At 37.6% G+C, this 9,055-nt stretch overlaps 1 long non-coding RNA gene across 2 annotated transcripts in view; it reads left to right on the top strand.

The window, feature by feature from the left end:
- The first annotated feature begins 6 nt into the window (after positions 1-6).
- LOC147032702 (uncharacterized) overlaps positions 7-9,055 on the top strand; it is a 35,413-nt gene continuing 26,364 nt past the window's right edge. For both annotated transcript variants that reach the window (XR_015055287.1, XR_015055288.1), the window contains exon 1: positions 7-2,859. This is a non-coding gene — a long non-coding RNA (uncharacterized LOC147032702). The remainder of the gene's footprint in view (positions 2,860-9,055) is intronic.

Below are 9,055 nucleotides of genomic sequence, written 5' to 3'. Positions count from 1 at the left end.
CAATTCCAGGGGTAAAAAAAAAAAAAATCCTCAAATTTATGTTTCACAGTGACAATACTCATTAGATACTTGAAACACAAGTACTCATAGACTCGTGGTGCTGTGGCAAATGAAACTGAACCTGCATTGAGATCAATTCCAGAAGTTAGCGAAGTGAAACCATGGTAATCGAATGTTCATCTGCTTAATAAGCAAATTATTTAATTAAGCTTTTGCTGTGATATTGAAATATTGTGATTCCTGTAAAAAGTATAACTAATGCTCAAAGGAATTATACAAAATGGCTGTAGTAATCAAAGGCACAACACAAAATATAAACAAGCAATTATCTCCACAATATGATAAAAGTTTTATGGGCATTGTCTTCTGTTGTAATACTTCTAACTTTAAAATTAATTCCTGAAATTCTTCCTAATTTTGTTTTTTAATACGACTAAATTGAAGTGATTGATAGCATTTACGATTTACATTATTTTATTGTAATTTCAAATTCCACCAAAGAGGAGGATCTCTTCAAAGTCTGTCATCACCGGAACAGACTGAAACAAACAGTCACAAAAACTTTGATTTCAATAACGAACAAAAAAATCGACCTCTATCAATGCAAAATTAAATTCAACAATGCTGCTGCAAACACAGGTTCCACACCTAATTTATTTCTTCTGGATAATGCACATGAGACAACACATATTGCAACTCGAAAAGTGAAGTGGTTGATTCCATGCCTTTCGCATCTGAGATGATCGAGTTACCTCCACCACCGAAGGTGGATGGAAGTTGTGTTTCACCCCTTTCTGTCTGTTTGTCTATCTGTCTGATCAGGATATCTCAAAAAGTAATGGGCAGATTCAGACAGAATTTGGTGGACATTTTGGGTGTGTCACAAGGATGAAATGATTTGGCATTGGTGAAGATCCAAATCCGGATCTGTTAACTAAATTGCTTGAGTGAGTCTTCACCATTGAGAGATAGTGGCAAACATTATATATATGTAGGAGGATATCTCAAAAAGTTGGGGACAGATTTCGATGCAACTTGGTGGACAGGTTGGGTAGTGACAAGGATGAATTGATTCAATTTTTGTGAAGATCTGGATGTGTGAATTTTTGTTTTTTTAAAGCGATTCTTCATAATTGAGAGTTAGGGCCAAATACAATATATTGCATGATATATAGCATTTCGAAAAGTTTTGGATGGGTTATGATGAAACTTGTGGAAGAGTTGTGTAGGTAACAAGAACAAGCCGATTAGATATTGGTGAAGGTCCGGATGCAGATTTGTTATATTCGTGGCATACAAAACATAAACTGTTCAACCTGGGGGAGGCGTGCGCTTGACCAAGTGCCGTTCTAGTTTATGCTGTACTCATGTAACCATAAGATGGTTGAGGAACGGTACTCTTCGAGGTCATGACATCGACATATATGCCTCCGCCCACATTCTGCTTAAAAATTGGCATGGCACGATGTTTATTGTCCTTTTTTTGTTTTGTTTTAGAATAGCTACACCATTAAGTGTACCTTTATATCTGAACTGTATTCATCATCCACATCTCCCCAAATTCATCCCACTCCTGTTGACCATGTGCAGTTGTTGGTACAATAAAATTGACCATGTAGAAATGAAAAATGTTATGCAAGTCTCAGAAATATAAAAGATTTAAGATGGTTTGAAGACTTGATCCAACAGATACTTTTCTTTTTCACAGGGTCTCAGCCTTCTGGAACAGCTGCGACACAAATCACGCACACACATACAGACATGTACATGAGACAACACCAGACTTGACTTCAGACAAACACAGCGTCCACGAATCGTAACTTCCCAGGACATTCTGGGTACCAGTGATTTCTTTCCGACATCTATTTTCTCTCTGCACTCAGACGGGCAATTGAGAAATTTCCTCCTCCCCGTTTTGTCTGGGTTTGCTTGAAACCACTCAAGAAGTTTGTTGGAAATGTCAAATGGATATCAGTTCTATTTTCAATAGTTCTATAGCTGAATGTCAGTTCTACAGCAGCCAATATTTTCACTATGCATCTTGCTTAAACCTTTATCATACCCAATGTCTCAGTGATGATTGTGTGTACCAGCTCATTGCAGGTGTTCAATGTCTAAATTTGTTTTTGACCATGTCTTCATCAAAATCTGGTGGACTATATCAACTTTTTCTGGTGTTGTTGCCTGCGTGGGGCATCCTCACCTTGCCTCATCCTCGATGCTGATTCTCTCTCACATAAGACAGATGCTGAAATCTATCTGTCTTTGTTCTTCCAGACATCTTTGTTCCTTTCACATTTCTTTCGAAATTTGTTTTTTCTTCACAATTCTTTTTTTTCTCAATTCTCTTTATTCATTCTAATTCTTGCTTTTTTCTTTTTGTTTATCTTTAACTCTCTTTTCCTCTCTTTCACTTTCTCTAAGGAGAAGTGAATTGTTGCAGAAAATTTTCTGTAAGGCTCACTTGGCTGCACCTGGATGGGTTTGAGGGTAGGGGAGTAGTGGCTGAAACCCAAATCCTATCCAGGTTCCTCCTGATGACTCCATCTTTGCTCTTTACTTCTTTGGGTTCCTTCTTGGTCTTCCGTTTCAATAAATTCAGCAGCCCCAGTTTTGATATATTTATTTTTATATATATTTGTTACAGTGACGTATGAACTGGCATCATATTGTGTATCGGAGTGATGTTGGCCGTTTTCCGAACAGATGGTAAGTGACAGAAGGTGAAGGACAAGCTGAAGAGTGCAGACAGAGAAGGAAGAGCAGCACTGCAGGATTTGGGAACATTTGCGCTGATGCCATCTGGGCCCATCACCAAAGCTGAGCCAAGGCTGTTCAGAACTTTTTCTCCCTTCGAAGGTGAAAAAAAAATCAGTGTCCATTTGGCAGTGGGTATGATGATGAAAGTTGGGGGATAGAGACAGACAGGTTCAGCACATGTGTTTTGGAGGAAAATGCAAAGATATATGGCACTTCAGCTTATAATGTTTATAATACATTGTACTCTTTGAAACCCAAAATATGTCGTACTTATATCACAATATAAAAATTTTTTGGAAACAAGTGTCTATACAAATCTTGATGAATATACGTTTAATATTGTGTGAGGTGAAAGTCACAAGGACTCAAGGATTGACTGGAGTAATGAAGACAGAATTTCAAGGGAGGTTGAATAATTAATGAATTACCCCAATGCAAATTGGATAGATCAGTGCTTCTCAAACTATCTGATGTGGCGGACCGGCAGGTTTTTTTTTTTCCAATGTTCCAGGGACTGGTACCATATTTGTGCCGTATTATTATTTGTTTATGATCCGAGAAAATATTGTTTGAACACCCGTAGTAATATTAATTTATAACGGAAAAATATAATGACAATAATAAAAGTTGACACATTTTTACGTCATCTCTACCGAGATGACCTAATAAAGCCGGACCAAATGTCCGTCCGTCCGTCAACAATTTTTCTTTCCGATCTTGATGAAACTTAGTACGTGGGTAGAGCTCGATGAGTGTTGCACAACAATATAACTTTTGTCTGGGTTCAAGGTCACGAGGTCACGTAAGTTATAAAAATCACCATTTTCAAAACCTATCTTGTCTGCCATTCTACAAGATATTCGGCAACTGTTTATTGATTATGATAGTAAAAAATATTATCTTGTATCTAACTGGACAGATTTTTGAATTTCCGTCCCGTTTGACCGCCACGTAACGTGGAAGATGGTCAAAAACACCTCCCGGTACAAAGAAAACTTTTTACATCCGATCTTGATGAAATTTGGTATGTGGGTAGAGGTCGATGAGTGATACCCAACGACATATTTTTTCCCGGATTCGAGGTCAGGGTCAAGGTCACGAGGTCACGAAAATTGTGAAAGTTGCCATTTTCAAAACCTATCTCGTCTGTCATTTTAGGAGATATCTGGCAATGGTTTTTCGATTATGATAATAAAAAACATTATAGAGATGACCGTCACCCCCACACGGGGGTAATATATATATATATATATATATATATATATATATATATATATATATATATATATATATTGTAAACGAGTAATACAGTATTACAATATTTAAAGAAATATAAAAAAATCAAACTAGCAAAGCCTTCAAACATAGTTATTATAAACATATATATATACCAGTATATAAGTAATGAAATCAAAAATTATAATGAATAAGATCAGTTGAAAAAATTGTATATATTAGTTATCTTAAACTCCAGTGAATAAAGACATTAAAAGAAAGATTGAAAGGAAATAGGTAACATTACATTGAAGACAACTTTGAAAATGTAATGTTAAAATATGAAATTGATGATATAGGAATGTTAAATCCTAAACTTTTACTGATGTGAAAGGTGAGCCTGCTTCTTCTTTGTCAGCTTATCCAATCGTGGTTCAATTGAGGACAGTGCCACGTGCAATGGAGAATGAATATCCACACTATTCCTGTACTTTGTCTTAATGATGCTCATGGTTGAGAAGCCAGTCTCGCAGGGGTAGGTTGAAGGAAATGGGAGAAGAGTTTTCAGAACAATTTCAGTAAGCTCAGGATATTCCGCTTTCACTTTTATCCAAAAAGAAGCAAGTGCTGTTGTAGTTTCGAAACTCCTCTTCAATCCTTCGTCAGCAGACAGCTCCAACAATTTATCCTCCATAGCGACACCTAAGTCATCTCACAATGGCATAAACGGATTTAGGATCCATTCATTCCCTTTCCATGAATCTTCTTCTTCTGGAAAGTAATGCTGAAAACGTTCTGCCAAATTCGTCAAGTGTTCTCTGATGACATTTCATAGAGATCTAACATTAAAGTCTTCTCCTGCATCAGCGATGACTGCCACTAATTGATGAAACATGTCATAACAATCTCTTGACACTCGACTCTTCCATGCTTCTAGCTTTCGTTTTTGTCTGTCGATTTTGTCTGCCATTGTAAAACAGGAAGCCATCCTTCCCTGCATGGAGGTGTTGAGATCATTAAAGATGACAAAGATATCAGCCAAATAAGCCAGCTTGGCTTGCCAATTCACATCTCGGAACAATTGTGACCAGTTTGGTTTTTTGTCCTGAAGAAACTCGGCCAGTTCGTTTCGTAGTTCAAATACTCTTGACAGGACTTTTCCCCTTGACAACCAACGTAAATCGGCATGCAATAGGAGCTGTTTATGATCAGCTCCCATATAATCACATAATGCAGCGAATCGTCTCAAATTTAGAGCATTTGCCTTTACATGATTCACAATTTTTACAACCTCGCTGAGCACACTGTTTAGTTCTGTTGACATTTTTTTTGTTGCACGACTTTCTCGGTGAAGGAAGCAGTGCGTTGACTTGCATTCTGGGGCAAGCGCCTTGATCTGGGTAACCACTCCTGAATGCCGTCCTATCATTGCGGTAGGGCCATCACAACATACGCCTATGCAAACCTTCATATCCAACCCACATTTGTTAACGATGTAGTCGCTCACAGTCTTGAACACTTCAGAACTAGTTGTTTTTGTTGGTAGTGAAGCAGAGAAAAAAAAACTCTTCCTTCAAATCACCCTCATGTTCAAAGCGCACATACACCATCAGAATTGCCATATTAGCAACGTCTGTGCATTCATCAAGCTGCAAAGAAAAGTACTTTGCTAACTTAATCTGTTCGATTAGTTGATCTTCCATATCCTGATCCAGATCGTTAATTCGTCGAGCTAAAGTGTCATTTGAAAGTGGCACCTGAGCCACTTTCCTTGCAGCCGCCTCACCCAGCATTTCCATGCAGACATCTTTAATACAGCCTATCACCAGCGTCTCACCGATTGTGTATGGCTTTTTAGCCTTAGCAACTTGAAGTGCTACTTTATAAGAAGCCCGCAAAGCACAAGTATTTATGTGTGACACTTCAAAGATCTGTTTCTGATGGCCTTTTAAATCAACATGCTTTCTTTCAAAGAACTCTTTCGACTTTTTACTCATTTCTTTATGTTTTGTATTTAAATGCCTCTTGAGGTTTAACAGCTTCATTGAGTCATTAGCCAACACATCTCCACAAATAACACACCAGTTTTGGCACTCCCCCATCATTCGTGGCTACAAAACCGAATTAAATGTATGAGGAGTCATATTTCCGAGTAAAGCGAGTACGAATTCTTTTTGCCGGCAATACTTCAGCTTCTTTTACATTGCCGTCTTCTGATTCAGAATTACTTGTGTGGTCAGCAACCAGATTTCTCGGCTTGATAAACATGTCCATTGGGCCTCGCTTCGCCATCTGTAAATTAGAGATAAAAATAATTAATATAAATTCCATAACCCTGGAATGATAAACTGAAATAATGCTTATTTTTAATATTTGAGCTAATATTTGAACTGTATATAGTAGAATCAGTGCAAATAGAATATTAAAAAAATGAACAATACAATAAAATTCTAAACAAAAGATAATTAAACAACCTCTCGTGATAACAGCTTCAAAAATCAATATTTCCATTAAACATGTTATTTTCCAACCTTTACCTGAGTCCCACAGTCAATGCGGTGAAATTATAATGAAATACCAAGAGTCCCGATTGGACAGGTCCTTCATGGGTCGGCCCCTTTCTGGGCGGGATCTCGGCCAGGCCGGGAAAGCCCGCCCACTCCACGCGTGTTTGAGGAAGGTGAACGGTGGTACAGCCAAGAAGAAATTGGGACGTTTGAGGAAGCCGAGGAACTGGAACTGCTGCAAGATTTTGCCTCGGAAACACGAGGCTCCAGAGACGCAGGTGGACAGTGGATCATGATGGGGGATGGGATATAAAGATTTATTACCCTAACTAAAAAAACATCGCAACGCACCCCAGTGTCTTCCCACTAAAAACAAGGAAGGGATCTGTCTACACATATACTTAACGGCATAACTGACTTTGGGACAAACTGTATGTTTGGATGCTTACGGTTCCTAGAACCGTAACACATGAATAACTTAACTATTGGTATTAGGAATTTGTTTTAAGCAGTTTTTCTATCATATAAAGAAACAATACGAATATTTTAAAACTTTCATGACAACTGTACAATTATAATTACACCCATTTTGGCAAAACAAAAGAGCACCACCTGGCAACTCCGCTGAAATTCACATTATATTACCTTCACGTTCGGTTCTGGTATAACTTCCAACGTTGACAGACTTCTCTCTCTCGTATTTTGAATTTGTCGGCTTAAATATATTATTTTTCAAGATTTTATCCATTTTCATTTCATACATTACATGTTATATATTATTATAATGTGAAACTGGAAACTCGCCGCGGACCGGCAGTTGATGACTCGCGTACTGGCACCGGTCTGCATACCACCACTTTGAGTAGCAGTGGGATAGATGATGCTGGTAGAAAGGTTAAAGAAGCAAGTGAAGACAAGAGCAAAATAATTAGGATGAGAGGATAAAGATAAGTTGTAAGAGTAATTGAGTGTCAACAAAAATAATTTTAACGTGGAAATGAAGGACTAACTGGAAAACTAAGAAAGTGAAATTAAGAAAGTTAAAGAATGAATATCAGTAAAATATACAAGCAAATACTGTTGAGTGAAATTGCTGATGATAAAGTTCGGAGAAGGTTGAGAAGGTGAAGAAAGTGCTCTTGGGATTCTGATGAATTGGATAATGTCGATATGATAAAGTTTCTCATGAAAAGGATGAATATGCTGACCACAACCTTCATCACCCAGTATGTATCAAAGTTTGTTCACAACATGAAATAGCAATGGGGTCTCAGGGGTCGATGGAGTCGGGGGGGGGGGTCCTCCCCCAAAATATGTATTTTCTTTCTTCTCCGAAACCACACACACAATTTTGATGAAACTTGAGCACATCCTTCATCACCTGTAAGTGCATTTATGGGGGAGGGGGGTTTGCTCCCCAAAATAGGTATTTGCTATAACATTGGTTCATTGGTACATTTTGCTGATTCCGTCGCACATTAACTTCCTCCTCAGTATCATTATTCTACCGGATGAACACCCAGGGGTATTGCCTCTATTTTTCTGCTTAGTCCCATGTTGAACATAATCTTACATATTTTAATTTTCTTTGTTCCATCGTCTTTCCAAGCTCAATTGATAATGAACTTTTTTGATTACTTTATTTAGTATGGTCAATTTTATTATATTTATTTCCAGCCACATCAAAGTAATTAATCCTTTCAATAGTACACCGTCTTTTCCATTGGGAAATTAATTGTGCTGTATTTCATGTCAGACCTTGAATTAGATAGTCAGGTTATTCAACAACTTGAACTGTACTGTAACATGACGAACAAATCCATCTATTGGGACCATACTCTGTGCAGAGCCTTGGTGCTGCCTAAGCAGTCTCCTTGGCTATTGGGCACAATCCTGGACAGGTCGCCACTCCGACACAGGTTACCAGCAAGCTGGCACTCATTTTGCCAAACTCAGAAGGATGATAGGCAGAGTCACCCCACCTGGTATTAATTCAACAGCCAAGGGGAATTTGAACTCAGGATTATAGGATCCCAAGCCCACCACCCTAACCATCAAGCCAACACCAGGCATATGAACAAATACAATATATATATATATATATATATATATATATATATATATATATATATATATATATATATATATATATATATATATATATATATATTTTTTTTTTTTTGCTTAAAATGATTGTTTGGCATGTGTACATGGAAAATACGACTGGTACCACTCTGGAACTGTTGGGCAACTTTTTCTTGGCCATGCCCATTTTCATATAACTATTGCATCATTGGGCTAATTCTATACCTCGTCGTAAACATGTCGAGTTTGGTATCAAAGCTAATGACTTGTATAATTTCAAAAATATCAATCCAGTTCGACTTTCGTCATTGATCTACGAATTAAGGACACTTTTCTAGGAAAGAACCCAAATTTGACTGAAAGTATTACAATTTTTTCTCCTCAAAGATTCCGAATCAGATATGCAGTACATAAATAAATAAATAAATAAATAACAGCCTTTTACAGCCATTTTTCCCTGCTGAGCAGGGGTTAGCTTTTTGCGAGCT

Source organism: Eptatretus burgeri, chromosome 2 (assembly GCF_056783735.1).
Source record: "Eptatretus burgeri isolate ZD-2024b chromosome 2, Ebu_testis_v1, whole genome shotgun sequence".
Taxonomy (NCBI): domain Eukaryota; kingdom Metazoa; phylum Chordata; class Myxini; order Myxiniformes; family Myxinidae; genus Eptatretus; species Eptatretus burgeri.
This window is presented reverse-complemented; position numbering and strand designations above follow the sequence as displayed.